This window comes from Hyla sarda, unplaced genomic scaffold (assembly GCF_029499605.1).
Source record: "Hyla sarda isolate aHylSar1 unplaced genomic scaffold, aHylSar1.hap1 scaffold_369, whole genome shotgun sequence".
Classification (NCBI taxonomy): domain Eukaryota; kingdom Metazoa; phylum Chordata; class Amphibia; order Anura; family Hylidae; genus Hyla; species Hyla sarda.
Genome location: NW_026610388.1, coordinates 285912 through 302654, shown reverse-complemented (window position 1 = coordinate 302654; position 16743 = coordinate 285912). Strand labels below are relative to the sequence as shown.

At 46.5% G+C, this 16743-nt stretch overlaps 7 non-coding genes and 1 pseudogene across 7 annotated transcripts; all 8 read right to left on the bottom strand.

The window, feature by feature from the left end:
- Positions 1-707: 707 nt before the first annotated feature.
- Positions 708-898, bottom strand: LOC130332092 (U2 spliceosomal RNA). The gene has a single exon (XR_008874844.1). It is a non-coding gene; the product is annotated as a U2 spliceosomal RNA (small nuclear RNA).
- A 2086-nt stretch (positions 899-2984) lies between these two features.
- LOC130332091 (U2 spliceosomal RNA) lies at positions 2985-3175 on the bottom strand. The gene has a single exon (XR_008874843.1). It is a non-coding gene; the product is annotated as a U2 spliceosomal RNA (small nuclear RNA).
- A 2085-nt stretch (positions 3176-5260) lies between these two features.
- On the bottom strand, positions 5261-5449 carry LOC130332121 (U2 spliceosomal RNA). The gene has a single exon (XR_008874870.1). It is a non-coding gene; the product is annotated as a U2 spliceosomal RNA (small nuclear RNA).
- A 692-nt stretch (positions 5450-6141) lies between these two features.
- LOC130332125 (U2 spliceosomal RNA) lies at positions 6142-6301 on the bottom strand (annotated as a pseudogene).
- Positions 6302-8387: 2086 nt separating this feature from the next.
- LOC130332090 (U2 spliceosomal RNA) lies at positions 8388-8578 on the bottom strand. The gene has a single exon (XR_008874842.1). It is a non-coding gene; the product is annotated as a U2 spliceosomal RNA (small nuclear RNA).
- A 2084-nt stretch (positions 8579-10662) lies between these two features.
- Positions 10663-10853, bottom strand: LOC130332088 (U2 spliceosomal RNA). The gene has a single exon (XR_008874840.1). It is a non-coding gene; the product is annotated as a U2 spliceosomal RNA (small nuclear RNA).
- Positions 10854-12960: 2107 nt separating this feature from the next.
- LOC130332087 (U2 spliceosomal RNA) lies at positions 12961-13151 on the bottom strand. The gene has a single exon (XR_008874839.1). It is a non-coding gene; the product is annotated as a U2 spliceosomal RNA (small nuclear RNA).
- A 2091-nt stretch (positions 13152-15242) lies between these two features.
- On the bottom strand, positions 15243-15433 carry LOC130332086 (U2 spliceosomal RNA). The gene has a single exon (XR_008874838.1). It is a non-coding gene; the product is annotated as a U2 spliceosomal RNA (small nuclear RNA).
- Between the last annotated feature and the right edge of the window lie 1310 nt (positions 15434-16743).

Genomic DNA, 16743 nt, shown 5'->3' with positions numbered 1-16743 from the left:
TAGCAAGGGCCTCGCACCTTCTGATGCATCAGGTAGGTGCACAATAGCATAGCCTAACCCTCTGTACTTTGGTCTATATTGATGCGGGACATAGACAGCCAGCTGATGACCAATCCATTAGTGCAATGGATGGCTGGAAGCATTTGTCTTTGCCTTTGCAATACCACAGAAGCAATGCATGGTCAATGTACAGCAATGACACACCTGTGTGAACAGCCAGGAGACCCCCCCCCCCCCCCCCCCATGTTATGTTACATAGTTACATAGTTAGTACGGTCGAAAAAAGACATATGTCCATCAAGTTCAACCAGGGAATTAAGGGGTAGGGGTGTGGCGCGATATTGGGGAAGGGATGAGATTTTATATTTCTTCATAAGCATTAATCTTATTTTGTCAATTAGGAACATTCAGCACCCACCCGCTATCAAGGCAGCTGCCTATCATGTCATGCCCTACCTGCACAGGTGTGCTGGCTACTCAAATGATCCAATTAAGGAGGCCATTTAGTCAGCAGCAGCAGAAGTCCTGTGCCTGGACGCTCCAACAGCGGCCAGACACAAGCAGAAGCAGAAGCAGCAGAAGCAGCAGCAGCACCACCTTTTTGTTTTTTGGCTGCAGCAGCAGCAAGGCCCACAGGGCTGGCTAGCTGGCTAGCCAGCAAGCAGGTAGCAATGAAAGTAGGAATCTTTCTTTTTAACCCTGTAAGGGGGTGGTGCACTGTACCCGAAGATACTGCCATATCGGGTCAATGCATAGGGCGACGGAAGCAAGCTTCGAAATCGGCCCCCGTTCTCAAAAATCCATTTAATATATGGTCCCCAGATAGGGGACGTATCAGATATTAAACTGATAAGAACAGATACTACACTTGATCTTAGCCAAAAGGCCGAGAAGCGATAACCGTGAAAGGGGCGGGCCCAACAAGGTGCCCTTCATGGGCACTATCACTGCTTGCTGTCAGGGAGGCTGCCAGACAATTTTCCATGCACACTCTGGGCTGGGGGGCAGTCAACCACCAGTACACACAGCAGAACCTAAACCCATACCATTATTGCTAAGCAGCAAGACAGGGGCCCATTGCACTCCCACGGGGCCTTTTTAAATGCAATCCATAACCCGGATTTGCCAGGAACCCTTCTTACTCCTCCTACTTGCATGTGACACTGGGCTTAGGATCTGCATAGGAAACACACACACAAGCACACACCTACCTTTGTTGCCTGCAGATGCCTCCTTGGCTGTCCCCAAACGGTATCAAACCAACACCCACGGGAAGCTGTAAGCATAGAGGACATGCCTGCACCCCATTGGACTTACCTGTGTGGGTTAAATCCGGGTTATTTGACAACCTATGGCGGTGATGGTTCTGCTCAGGCAGAGCAGTGCTGATGCTCCTCATAAAGCTGTCGCTGCTGTGAAGGTTCTAGGTGACATCACAAATCCCTATGGTTACATACACAACAAAGCTGGGTTGTTGTTGTTTACACTCTGCAAGGCCTGTGGAAGTGAGTGACATCATAGCACTGTAGTTCTGAGGGTTCTAGATGGATGCAACAATCTCCTGTTGCTTCTATGAAGGCCATAATAGACGACATCACCAAACAGCTCCATAGTCACATACACAGCAAAGGAGAGATGTTGTTTACACCTAGTGATGTCAGTGGTATTGAGTGACATCACAGCACAGTGCTAAGGCTCCTGGGCCTGGACACAGCAGCGGCTGCAATATCTCAACGGAGAATACGTTTATATATATGTGTGTGTGTGCGCGTATATATATATATATATATATATATATATATATATTTCTCCGCCGAAATCACTTTTAAACCCATTTCCACCTTTTTTTCCCTTCTCTTCCTCTTACTTTTTTTTCACGTTTTTTTACGTTTTTCTCCTTTTCGCCTCTTTTCTGGGCGTATTATTCTTCTTTTTCTTCTTTTTTTTCGTCTAATGCATACCCCATCAGTGCAGCAATGCTTATTCAATACCGCCAGCAGATGGAGACACTGGGGGATAATTTTCTAAGGATTTATACTGATTTTTCCTGTCTGAATTTGTCGCACAGAAAGTTGCAGGCCAAATATGTGTGACATTTCTGCGACTTTAGCTTCTAGAGCATTTTTACAACATTATACATAGGTGCTGAATACATAAAAAGCGACTGTTCAGCGACAGACAAGTCGCATCGGCTGAAAGTAGGCCAGAATGTCAGTCCATGTTGGAGCAGGTTTAGATACAGTCTAAAGTATAGATCTCAAAGTCTGTGCACAGAATTTAGCAAGGGCCTCGCACCTTCTGATGCATCAGGTAGGTGCACAATAGCATAGCCTAACCCTCTGTACTTTGGTCTATATTGATGCGGGACATAGACAGCCAGCTGATGACCAATCCATTAGTGCAATGGATGGCTGGAAGCATTTGTCTTTGCCTTTGCAATACCACAGAAGCAATGCATGGTCAATGTACAGCAATGACACACCTGTGTGAACAGCCAGGAGACCCCCCCCCCCCCCCCCCCATGTTATGTTACATAGTTACATAGTTAGTACGGTCGAAAAAAGACATATGTCCATCAAGTTCAACCAGGGAATTAAGGGGTAGGGGTGTGGCGCGATATTGGGGAAGGGATGAGATTTTATATTTCTTCATAAGCATTAATCTTATTTTGTCAATTAGGAACATTCAGCACCCACCCGCTATCAAGGCAGCTGCCTATCATGTCATGCCCTACCTGCACAGGTGTGCTGGCTACTCAAATGATCCAATTAAGGAGGCCATTTAGTCAGCAGCAGCAGAAGTCCTGTGCCTGGACGCTCCAACAGCGGCCAGACACAAGCAGAAGCAGAAGCAGCAGAAGCAGCAGCAGCACCACCTTTTGTTTTTTGGCTGCAGCAGCAGCAAGGCCCACAGGGCTGGCTAGCTGGCTAGCCAGCAAGCAGGTAGCAATGAAAGTAGGAATCTTTCTTTTTAACCCTGTAAGGGGGTGGTGCACTGTACCCGAAGATACTGCCATATCGGGTCAATGCATAGGGCGACGGAAGCAAGCTTCGAAATCGGCCCCCGTTCTCAAAAATCCATTTAATATATGGTCCCCAGATAGGGGACGTATCAGATATTAAACTGATAAGAACAGATACTACACTTGATCTTAGCCAAAAGGCCGAGAAGCGATAACCGTGAAAGGGGCGGGCCCAACAAGGTGCCCTTCATGGGCACTATCACTGCTTGCTGTCAGGGAGGCTGCCAGACAATTTTCCATGCACACTCTGGGCTGGGGGGCAGTCAACCACCAGTACACACAGCAGAACCTAAACCCATACCATTATTGCTAAGCAGCAAGACAGGGGCCCATTGCACTCCCACGGGGCCTTTTTAAATGCAATCCATAACCCGGATTTGCCAGGAACCCTTCTTACTCCTCCTACTTGCATGTGACACTGGGCTTAGGATCTGCATAGGAAACACACACACAAGCACACACCTACCTTTGTTGCCTGCAGATGCCTCCTTGGCTGTCCCCAAACGGTATCAAACCAACACCCACGGGAAGCTGTAAGCATAGAGGACATGCCTGCACCCCATTGGACTTACCTGTGTGGGTTAAATCCGGGTTATTTGACAACCTATGGCGGTGATGGTTCTGCTCAGGCAGAGCAGTGCTGATGCTCCTCATAAAGCTGTCGCTGCTGTGAAGGTTCTAGGTGACATCACAAATCCCTATGGTTACATACACAACAAAGCTGGGTTGTTGTTGTTTACACTCTGCAAGGCCTGTGGAAGTGAGTGACATCATAGCACTGTAGTTCTGAGGGTTCTAGATGGATGCAACAATCTCCTGTTGCTTCTATGAAGGCCATAATAGACGACATCACCAAACAGCTCCATAGTCACATACACAGCAAAGGAGAGATGTTGTTTACACCTAGTGATGTCAGTGGTATTGAGTGACATCACAGCACAGTGCTAAGGCTCCTGGGCCTGGACACAGCAGCGGCTGCAATATCTCAACGGAGAATACGTTTATATATATGTGTGTGTGTGCGCGTATATATATATATATATATATATATATATATATATTTCTCCGCCGAAATCACTTTTAAACCCATTTCCACCTTTTTTTCCCTTCTCTTCCTCTTACTTTTTTTTCACGTTTTTTTACGTTTTTCTCCTTTTCGCCTCTTTTCTGGGCGTATTATTCTTCTTTTTCTTCTTTTTTTCGTCTAATGCATACCCCATCAGTGCAGCAATGCTTATTCAATACCGCCAGCAGATGGAGACACTGGGGGATAATTTTCTAAGGATTTATACTGATTTTTCCTGTCTGAATTTGTCGCACAGAAAGTTGCAGGCCAAATATGTGTGACATTTCTGCGACTTTAGCTTCTAGAGCATTTTTACAACATTATACATAGGTGCTGAATACATAAAAAGCGACTGTTCAGCGACAGACAAGTCGCATCGGCTGAAAGTAGGCCAGAATGTCAGTCCATGTTGGAGCAGGTTTAGATACAGTCTAAAGTATAGATCTCAAAGTCTGTGCACAGAATTTAGCAAGGGCCTCGCACCTTCTGATGCATCAGGTAGGTGCACAATAGCATAGCCTAACCCTCTGTACTTTGGTCTATATTGATGCGGGACATAGACAGCCAGCTGATGACCAATCCATTAGTGCAATGGATGGCTGGAAGCATTTGTCTTTGCCTTTGCAATACCACAGAAGCAATGCATGGTCAATGTACAGCAATGACACACCTGTGTGAACAGCCAGGAGACCCCCCCCCCCCCCCCCCCATGTTATGTTACATAGTTACATAGTTAGTACGGTCGAAAAAAGACATATGTCCATCAAGTTCAACCAGGGAATTAAGGGGTAGGGGTGTGGCGCGATATTGGGGAAGGGATGAGATTTTATATTTCTTCATAAGCATTAATCTTATTTTGTCAATTAGGAACATTCAGCACCCACCCGCTATCAAGGCAGCTGCCTATCATGTCATGCCCTACCTGCACAGGTGTGCTGGCTACTCAAATGATCCAATTAAGGAGGCCATTTAGTCAGCAGCAGCAGAAGTCCTGTGCCTGGACGCTCCAACAGCGGCCAGACACAAGCAGAAGCAGAAGCAGCAGAAGCAGCAGCAGCACCACCTTTTGTTTTTTGGCTGCAGCAGCAGCAAGGCCCACAGGGCTGGCTAGCTGGCTAGCCAGCAAGCAGGTAGCAATGAAAGTAGGAATCTTTCTTTTTAACCCTGTAAGGGGGTGGTGCACTGTACCCGAAGATACTGCCATATCGGGTCAATGCATAGGGCGACGGAAGCAAGCTTCGAAATCGGCCCCCGTTCTCAAAAATCCATTTAATATATGGTCCCCAGATAGGGGACGTATCAGATATTAAACTGATAAGAACAGATTTTTTTTTTTTTTTTTTTTTTTTTTTAAAGCCGAGGAACGTGCTTTCGATTCACCCAAAGTGCAAGAAAAAGTGCAAACGTGTTACACTAAAAAAACGTGCACAAAGGATGCGGTCTATCGCAAGCCCTTCTCCGATAGGAGAGAGGCCCCCCAACAAACCTTACCCTTCGCCTCCGGACCAAAAGGTACCTGCGAGGTTCCAGGTTCGATGTCCCTTTTCGCCGAAGCTACTAGGGGACCACAAATGCTCCCGGCATCCCCCTTGGCGTTAGCCAAGGTATCTGCCCGCAGAGCCGATTACGGTAGGTACCCTGCGAAGCAGGAGTACCCGGGGTGTTTGCAGGGAGGTGCGGAACCTAATGGCCACACACACCTCCCCTAGACCGCCAGGAGGGACACCCAGAAGGGCTACCGCATCCTGACAAATCCTGTGAACACACAACACGCAAAAAGTGACACAGTGAGACAAAAAATAAATAAATAAGTGAATGTGTGCAGATATACTGCCCGGACATCCGGCCGGATCTATAAAAATTTCTCTGATCCTAGCCAGAAGGCCGGGAATCAAGAGGTGAGTGCCACAAGGTGAAGAGATTATGGTGCCCGTGCTTCAACTCAGTGAGCCTATTCTCCCAGTGAGTTTCGGCACCTCGGGGTCACCACTCCCCGAGGCACAAAAGTACCTCGGCTCTAGACCCTCTCAGCCTCATGGCGAGACCCGGAGGGAACAGGTCACATCGGGGCAGCCGTCGAGCTGATTCCTCAGAACCAGCCCCGGAAAGCCCTGGTACACCTGCATCCTCCATGCAGCACCCATCCCCACCAGCATGAAAACTGATAAGAACAGATACTACACTTGATCTTAGCCAAAAGGCCGAGAAGCGATAACCGTGAAAGGGGCGGGCCCAACAAGGTGCCCTTCATGGGCACTATCACTGCTTGCTGTCAGGGAGGCTGCCAGACAATTTTCCATGCACACTCTGGGCTGGGGGGCAGTCAACCACCAGTACACACAGCAGAACCTAAACCCATACCATTATTGCTAAGCAGCAAGACAGGGGCCCATTGCACTCCCACGGGGCCTTTTTAAATGCAATCCATAACCCGGATTTGCCAGGAACCCTTCTTACTCCTCCTACTTGCATGTGACACTGGGCTTAGGATCTGCATAGGAAACACACACACAAGCACACACCTACCTTTGTTGCCTGCAGATGCCTCCTTGGCTGTCCCCAAACGGTATCAAACCAACACCCCACGGGAAGCTGTAAGCATAGAGGACATGCCTGCACCCCATTGGACTTACCTGTGTGGGTTAAATCCGGGTTATTTGACAACCTATGGCGGTGATGGTTCTGCTCAGGCAGAGCAGTGCTGATGCTCCTCATAAAGCTGTCGCTGCTGTGAAGGTTCTAGGTGACATCACAAATCCCTATGGTTACATACACAACAAAGCTGGGTTGTTGTTGTTTACACTCTGCAAGGCCTGTGGAAGTGAGTGACATCATAGCACTGTAGTTCTGAGGGTTCTAGATGGATGCAACAATCTCCTGTTGCTTCTATGAAGGCCATAATAGACGACATCACCAAACAGCTCCATAGTCACATACACAGCAAAGGAGAGATGTTGTTTACACCTAGTGATGTCAGTGGTATTGAGTGACATCACAGCACAGTGCTAAGGCTCCTGGGCCTGGACACAGCAGCGGCTGCAATATCTCAACGGAGAATACGTTTATATATATGTGTGTGTGTGCGCGTATATATATATATATATATATATATATATATATATTTCTCCGCCGAAATCACTTTTAAACCCATTTCCACCTTTTTTTCCCTTCTCTTCCTCTTACTTTTTTTTCACGTTTTTTTACGTTTTTCTCCTTTTCGCCTCTTTTCTGGGCGTATTATTCTTCTTTTTCTTCTTTTTTTTCGTCTAATGCATACCCCATCAGTGCAGCAATGCTTATTCAATACCGCCAGCAGATGGAGACACTGGGGGATAATTTTCTAAGGATTTATACTGATTTTTCCTGTCTGAATTTGTCGCACAGAAAGTTGCAGGCCAAATATGTGTGACATTTCTGCGACTTTAGCTTCTAGAGCATTTTTACAACATTATACATAGGTGCTGAATACATAAAAAGCGACTGTTCAGCGACAGACAAGTCGCATCGGCTGAAAGTAGGCCAGAATGTCAGTCCATGTTGGAGCAGGTTTAGATACAGTCTAAAGTATAGATCTCAAAGTCTGTGCACAGAATTTAGCAAGGGCCTCGCACCTTCTGATGCATCAGGTAGGTGCACAATAGCATAGCCTAACCCTCTGTACTTTGGTCTATATTGATGCGGGACATAGACAGCCAGCTGATGACCAATCCATTAGTGCAATGGATGGCTGGAAGCATTTGTCTTTGCCTTTGCAATACCACAGAAGCAATGCATGGTCAATGTACAGCAATGACACACCTGTGTGAACAGCCAGGAGACCCCCCCCCCCCCCCCCCATGTTATGTTACATAGTTACATAGTTAGTACGGTCGAAAAAAGACATATGTCCATCAAGTTCAACCAGGGAATTAAGGGGTAGGGGTGTGGCGCGATATTGGGGAAGGGATGAGATTTTATATTTCTTCATAAGCATTAATCTTATTTTGTCAATTAGGAACATTCAGCACCCACCCGCTATCAAGGCAGCTGCCTATCATGTCATGCCCTACCTGCACAGGTGTGCTGGCTACTCAAATGATCCAATTAAGGAGGCCATTTAGTCAGCAGCAGCAGAAGTCCTGTGCCTGGACGCTCCAACAGCGGCCAGACACAAGCAGAAGCAGAAGCAGCAGAAGCAGCAGCAGCACCACCTTTTGTTTTTTGGCTGCAGCAGCAGCAAGGCCCACAGGGCTGGCTAGCTGGCTAGCCAGCAAGCAGGTAGCAATGAAAGTAGGAATCTTTCTTTTTAACCCTGTAAGGGGGTGGTGCACTGTACCCGAAGATACTGCCATATCGGGTCAATGCATAGGGCGACGGAAGCAAGCTTCGAAATCGGCCCCCGTTCTCAAAAATCCATTTAATATATGGTCCCCAGATAGGGGACGTATCAGATATTAAACTGATAAGAACAGATACTACACTTGATCTTAGCCAAAAGGCCGAGAAGCGATAACCGTGAAAGGGGCGGGCCCAACAAGGTGCCCTTCATGGGCACTATCACTGCTTGCTGTCAGGGAGGCTGCCAGACAATTTTCCATGCACACTCTGGGCTGGGGGGCAGTCAACCACCAGTACACACAGCAGAACCTAAACCCATACCATTATTGCTAAGCAGCAAGACAGGGGCCCATTGCACTCCCACGGGGCCTTTTTAAATGCAATCCATAACCCGGATTTGCCAGGAACCCTTCTTACTCCTCCTACTTGCATGTGACACTGGGCTTAGGATCTGCATAGGAAACACACACACAAGCACACACCTACCTTTGTTGCCTGCAGATGCCTCCTTGGCTGTCCCCAAACGGTATCAAACCAACACCCACGGGAAGCTGTAAGCATAGAGGACATGCCTGCACCCCATTGGACTTACCTGTGTGGGTTAAATCCGGGTTATTTGACAACCTATGGCGGTGATGGTTCTGCTCAGGCAGAGCAGTGCTGATGCTCCTCATAAAGCTGTCGCTGCTGTGAAGGTTCTAGGTGACATCACAAATCCCTATGGTTACATACACAACAAAGCTGGGTTGTTGTTGTTTACACTCTGCAAGGCCTGTGGAAGTGAGTGACATCATAGCACTGTAGTTCTGAGGGTTCTAGATGGATGCAACAATCTCCTGTTGCTTCTATGAAGGCCATAATAGACGACATCACCAAACAGCTCCATAGTCACATACACAGCAAAGGAGAGATGTTGTTTACACCTAGTGATGTCAGTGGTATTGAGTGACATCACAGCACAGTGCTAAGGCTCCTGGGCCTGGACACAGCAGCGGCTGCAATATCTCAACGGAGAATACGTTTATATATATGTGTGTGTGTGCGCGTATATATATATATATATATATATATATATATATATTTCTCCGCCGAAATCACTTTTAAACCCATTTCCACCTTTTTTTCCCTTCTCTTCCTCTTACTTTTTTTTCACGTTTTTTTACGTTTTTCTCCTTTTCGCCTCTTTTCTGGGCGTATTATTCTTCTTTTTCTTCTTTTTTTTCGTCTAATGCATACCCCCCATCAGTGCAGCAATGCTTATTCAATACCGCCAGCAGATGGAGACACTGGGGGATAATTTTCTAAGGATTTATACTGATTTTTCCTGTCTGAATTTGTCGCACAGAAAGTTGCAGGCCAAATATGTGTGACATTTCTGCGACTTTAGCTTCTAGAGCATTTTTACAACATTATACATAGGTGCTGAATACATAAAAAGCGACTGTTCAGCGACAGACAAGTCGCATCGGCTGAAAGTAGGCCAGAATGTCAGTCCATGTTGGAGCAGGTTTAGATACAGTCTAAAGTATAGATCTCAAAGTCTGTGCACAGAATTTAGCAAGGGCCTCGCACCTTCTGATGCATCAGGTAGGTGCACAATAGCATAGCCTAACCCTCTGTACTTTGGTCTATATTGATGCGGGACATAGACAGCCAGCTGATGACCAATCCATTAGTGCAATGGATGGCTGGAAGCATTTGTCTTTGCCTTTGCAATACCACAGAAGCAATGCATGGTCAATGTACAGCAATGACACACCTGTGTGAACAGCCAGGAGACCCCCCCCCCCCCCCATGTTATGTTACATAGTTACATAGTTAGTACGGTCGAAAAAAGACATATGTCCATCAAGTTCAACCAGGGAATTAAGGGGTAGGGGTGTGGCGCGATATTGGGGAAGGGATGAGATTTTATATTTCTTCATAAGCATTAATCTTATTTTGTCAATTAGGAACATTCAGCACCCACCCGCTATCAAGGCAGCTGCCTATCATGTCATGCCCTACCTGCACAGGTGTGCTGGCTACTCAAATGATCCAATTAAGGAGGCCATTTAGTCAGCAGCAGCAGAAGTCCTGTGCCTGGACGCTCCAACAGCGGCCAGACACAAGCAGAAGCAGAAGCAGCAGAAGCAGCAGCAGCACCACCTTTTGTTTTTTGGCTGCAGCAGCAGCAAGGCCCACAGGGCTGGCTAGCTGGCTAGCCAGCAAGCAGGTAGCAATGAAAGTAGGAATCTTTCTTTTTAACCCTGTAAGGGGGTGGTGCACTGTACCCGAAGATACTGCCATATCGGGTCAATGCATAGGGCGACGGAAGCAAGCTTCGAAATCGGCCCCCGTTCTCAAAAATCCATTTAATATATGGTCCCCAGATAGGGGACGTATCAGATATTAAACTGATAAGAACAGATACTACACTTGATCTTAGCCAAAAGGCCGAGAAGCGATAACCGTGAAAGGGGCGGGCCCAACAAGGTGCCCTTCATGGGCACTATCACTGCTTGCTGTCAGGGAGGCTGCCAGACAATTTTCCATGCACACTCTGGGCTGGGGGGCAGTCAACCACCAGTACACACAGCAGAACCTAAACCCATACCATTATTGCTAAGCAGCAAGACAGGGGCCCATTGCACTCCCACGGGGCCTTTTTAAATGCAATCCATAACCCGGATTTGCCAGGAACCCTTCTTACTCCTCCTACTTGCATGTGACACTGGGCTTAGGATCTGCATAGGAAACACACACACAAGCACACACCTACCTTTGTTGCCTGCAGATGCCTCCTTGGCTGTCCCCAAACGGTATCAAACCAACACCACCCACGGGAAGCTGTAAGCATAGAGGACATGCCTTGCACCCCATTGGACTTACCTGTGTGGGTTAAATCCGGGTTATTTGACAACCTATGGCGGTGATGGTTCTGCTCAGGCAGAGCAGTGCTGATGCTCCTCATAAAGCTGTCGCTGCTGTGAAGGTTCTAGGTGACATCACAAATCCCTATGGTTACATACACAACAAAGCTGGGTTGTTGTTGTTTACACTCTGCAAGGCCTGTGGAAGTGAGTGACATCATAGCACTGTAGTTCTGAGGGTTCTAGATGGATGCAACAATCTCCTGTTGCTTCTATGAAGGCCATAATAGACGACATCACCAAACAGCTCCATAGTCACATACACAGCAAAGGAGAGATGTTGTTTACACCTAGTGATGTCAGTGGTATTGAGTGACATCACAGCACAGTGCTAAGGCTCCTGGGCCTGGACACAGCAGCGGCTGCAATATCTCAACGGAGAATACGTTTATATCTATGTGTGTGTGTGCGCGTATATATATATATATATATATATATATATATATATATATATATATATATATATATATTTCTCCGCCGAAATCACTTTTAAACCCATTTCCACCTTTTTTTCCCTTCTCTTCCTCTTACTTTTTTTTCACGTTTTTTTACGTTTTTCTCCTTTTCGCCTCTTTTCTGGGCGTATTATTCTTCTTTTTCTTCTTTTTTTCGTCTAATGCATACCCCATCAGTGCAGCAATGCTTATTCAATACCGCCAGCAGATGGAGACACTGGGGGATAATTTTCTAAGGATTTATACTGATTTTTCCTGTCTGAATTTGTCGCACAGAAAGTTGCAGGCCAAATATGTGTGACATTTCTGCGACTTTAGCTTCTAGAGCATTTTTACAACATTATACATAGGTGCTGAATACATAAAAAGCGACTGTTCAGCGACAGACAAGTCGCATCGGCTGAAAGTAGGCCAGAATGTCAGTCCATGTTGGAGCAGGTTTAGATACAGTCTAAAGTATAGATCTCAAAGTCTGTGCACAGAATTTAGCAAGGGCCTCGCACCTTCTGATGCATCAGGTAGGTGCACAATAGCATAGCCTAACCCTCTGTACTTTGGTCTATATTGATGCGGGACATAGACAGCCAGCTGATGACCAATCCATTAGTGCAATGGATGGCTGGAAGCATTTGTCTTTGCCTTTGCCAATACCACAGAAGCAATGCATGGTCAATGTACAGCAATGACACACCTGTGTGAACAGCCAGGAGACCCCCCCCCCCCCCATGTTATGTTACATAGTTACATAGTTAGTACGGTCGAAAAAAGACATATGTCCATCAAGTTCAACCAGGGAATTAAGGGGTAGGGGTGTGGCGCGATATTGGGGAAGGGATGAGATTTTATATTTCTTCATAAGCATTAATCTTATTTTGTCAATTAGGAACATTCAGCACCCACCCGCTATCAAGGCAGCTGCCTATCATGTCATGCCCTACCTGCACAGGTGTGCTGGCTACTCAAATGATCCAATTAAGGAGGCCATTTAGTCAGCAGCAGCAGAAGTCCTGTGCCTGGACGCTCCAACAGCGGCCAGACACAAGCAGAAGCAGAAACAGCAGAAGCAGCAGCAGCACCACCTTTTGTTTTTTGGCTGCAGCAGCAGCAAGGCCCACAGGGCTGGCTAGCTGGCTAGCCAGCAAGCAGGTAGCAATGAAAGTAGGAATCTTTCTTTTTAACCCTGTAAGGGGGTGGTGCACTGTACCCGAAGATACTGCCATATCGGGTCAATGCATAGGGCGACGGAAGCAAGCTTCGAAATCGGCCCCCGTTCTCAAAAATCCATTTAATATATGGTCCCCAGATAGGGGACGTATCAGATATTAAACTGATAAGAACAGATACTACACTTGATCTTAGCCAAAAGGCCGAGAAGCGATAACCGTGAAAGGGGCGGGCCCAACAAGGTGCCCTTCATGGGCACTATCACTGCTTGCTGTCAGGGAGGCTGCCAGACAATTTTCCATGCACACTCTGGGCTGGGGGGCAGTCAACCACCAGTACACACAGCAGAACCTAAACCCATACCATTATTGCTAAGCAGCAAGACAGGGGCCCATTGCACTCCCACGGGGCCTTTTTAAATGCAATCCATAACCCGGATTTGCCAGGAACCCTTCTTACTCCTCCTACTTGCATGTGACACTGGGCTTAGGATCTGCATAGGAAACACACACACAAGCACACACCTACCTTTGTTGCCTGCAGATGCCTCCTTGGCTGTCCCCAAACGGTATCAAACCAACACCCACGGGAAGCTGTAAGCATAGAGGACATGCCTGCACCCCATTGGACTTACCTGTGTGGGTTAAACCCGGGTTATTTGACAACCTATGGCGGTGATGGTTCTGCTCAGGCAGAGCAGTGCTGATGCTCCTCATAAAGCTGTCGCTGCTGTGAAGGTTCTAGGTGACATCACAAATCCCTATGGTTACATACACAACAAAGCTGGGTTGTTGTTGTTTACACTCTGCAAGGCCTGTGGAAGTGAGTGACATCATAGCACTGTAGTTCTGAGGGTTCTAGATGGATGCAACAATCTCCTGTTGCTTCTATGAAGGCCATAATAGACGACATCACCAAACAGCTCCATAGTCACATACACAGCAAAGGAGAGATGTTGTTTACACCTAGTGATGTCAGTGGTATTGAGTGACATCACAGCACAGTGCTAAGGCTCCTGGGCCTGGACACAGCAGCGGCTGCAATATCTCAACGGAGAATACGTTTATATATATGTGTGTGTGTGCGCGTATATATATATATATATATATATATATATATATATATATATATATATTTCTCCGCCGAAATCACTTTTAAACCCATTTCCACCTTTTTTTCCCTTCTCTTCCTCTTACTTTTTTTTCACGTTTTTTTACGTTTTTCTCCTTTTCGCCTCTTTTCTGGGCGTATTATTCTTCTTTTTCTTCTTTTTTTTCGTCTAATGCATACCCCATCAGTGCAGCAATGCTTATTCAATACCGCCAGCAGATGGAGACACTGGGGGATAATTTTCTAAGGATTTATACTGATTTTTCCTGTCTGAATTTGTCGCACAGAAAGTTGCAGGCCAAATATGTGTGACATTTCTGCGACTTTAGCTTCTAGAGCATTTTTACAACATTATACATAGGTGCTGAATACATAAAAAGCGACTGTTCAGCGACAGACAAGTCGCATCGGCTGAAAGTAGGCCAGAATGTCAGTCCATGTTGGAGCAGGTTTAGATACAGTCTAAAGCATAGATCTCAAAGTCTGTGCACAGAATTTAGCAAGGGCCTCGCACCTTCTGATGCATCAGGTAGGTGCACAATAGCATAGCCTAACCCTCTGTACTTTGGTCTATATTGATGCGGGACATAGACAGCCAGCTGATGACCAATCCATTAGTGCAATGGATGGCTGGAAGCATTTGTCTTTGCCTTTGCAATACCACAGAAGCAATGCATGGTCAATGTACAGCAATGACACACCTGTGTGAACAGCCAGGAGACCCCCCCCCCCCATGTTATGTTACATAGTTACATAGTTAGTACGGTCGAAAAAAGACATATGTCCATCAAGTTCAACCAGGGAATTAAGGGGTAGGGGTGTGGCGCGATATTGGGGAAGGGATGAGATTTTATATTTCTTCATAAGCATTAATCTTATTTTGTCAATTAGGAACATTCAGCACCCACCCGCTATCAAGGCAGCTGCCTATCATGTCATGCCCTACCTGCACAGGTGTGCTGGCTACTCAAATGATCCAATTAAGGAGGCCATTTAGTCAGCAGCAGCAGAAGTCCTGTGCCTGGACGCTCCAACAGCGGCCAGACACAAGCAGAAGCAGAAGCAGCAGAAGCAGCAGCAGCACCACCTTTTGTTTTTTGGCTGCAGCAGCAGCAAGGCCCACAGGGCTGGCTAGCTGGCTAGCCAGCAAGCAGGTAGCAATGAAAGTAGGAATCTTTCTTTTTAACCCTGTAAGGGGGTGGTGCACTGTACCCGAAGATACTGCCATATCGGGTCAATGCATAGGGCGACGGAAGCAAGCTTCGAAATCGGCCCCCGTTCTCAAAAATCCATTTAATATATGGTCCCCAGATAGGGGACGTATCAGATATTAAACTGATAAGAACAGATACTACACTTGATCTTAGCCAAAAGGCCGAGAAGCGATAACCGTGAAAGGGGCGGGCCCAACAAGGTGCCCTTCATGGGCACTATCACTGCTTGCTGTCAGGGAGGCTGCCAGACAATTTTCCATGCACACTCTGGGCTGGGGGGCAGTCAACCACCAGTACACACAGCAGAACCTAAACCCATACCATTATTGCTAAGCAGCAAGACAGGGGCCCATTGCACTCCCACGGGGCCTTTTTAAATGCAATCCATAACCCGGATTTGCCAGGAACCCTTCTTACTCCTCCTACTTGCATGTGACACTGGGCTTAGGATCTGCATAGGAAACACACACACAAGCACACACCTACCTTTGTTGCCTGCAGATGCCTCCTTGGCTGTCCCCAAACGGTATCAAACCAACACCCACGGGAAGCTGTAAGCATAGAGGACATGCCTGCACCCCATTGGACTTACCTGTGTGGGTTAAACCCGGGTTATTTGACAACCTATGGCGGTGATGGTTCTGCTCAGGCAGAGCAGTGCTGATGCTCCTCATAAAGCTGTCGCTGCTGTGAAGGTTCTAGGTGACATCACAAATCCCTATGGTTACATACACAACAAAGCTGGGTTGTTGTTGTTTACACTCTGCAAGGCCTGTGGAAGTGAGTGACATCATAGCACTGTAGTTCTGAGGGTTCTAGATGGATGCAACAATCTCCTGTTGCTTCTATGAAGGCCATAATAGACGACATCACCAAACAGCTCCATAGTCACATACACAGCAAAGGAGAGATGTTGTTTACACCTAGTGATGTCAGTGGTATTGAGTGACATCACAGCACAGTGCTAAGGCTCCTGGGCCTGGACACAGCAGCGGCTGCAATATCTCAACGGAGAATACGTTTATATATATGTGTGTGTGTGCGCGTATATATATATATATATATATATATATATATATATATATATATTTCTCCGCCGAAATCACTTTTAAACCCATTTCCACCTTTTTTTCCCTTCTCTTCCTCTTACTTTTTTTTCACGTTTTTTTACGTTTTTCTCCTTTTCGCCTCTTTTCTGGGCGTATTATTCTTCTTTTTCTTCTTTTTTTTCGTCTAATGCATACCCCATCAGTGCAGCAATGCTTATTCAATACCGCCAGCAGATGGAGACACTGGGGGATAATTTTCTAAGGATTTATACTGATTTTTCCTGTCTGAATTTGTCGCACAGAAAGTTGCAGGCCAAATATGTGTGACATTTCTGCGACTTTAGCTTCTAGAGCATTTTTACAACATTATACATAGGTGCTGAATACATAAAAAGCGACTGTTCAGCGACAGACAAGTCGCATCGGCTGAAAGT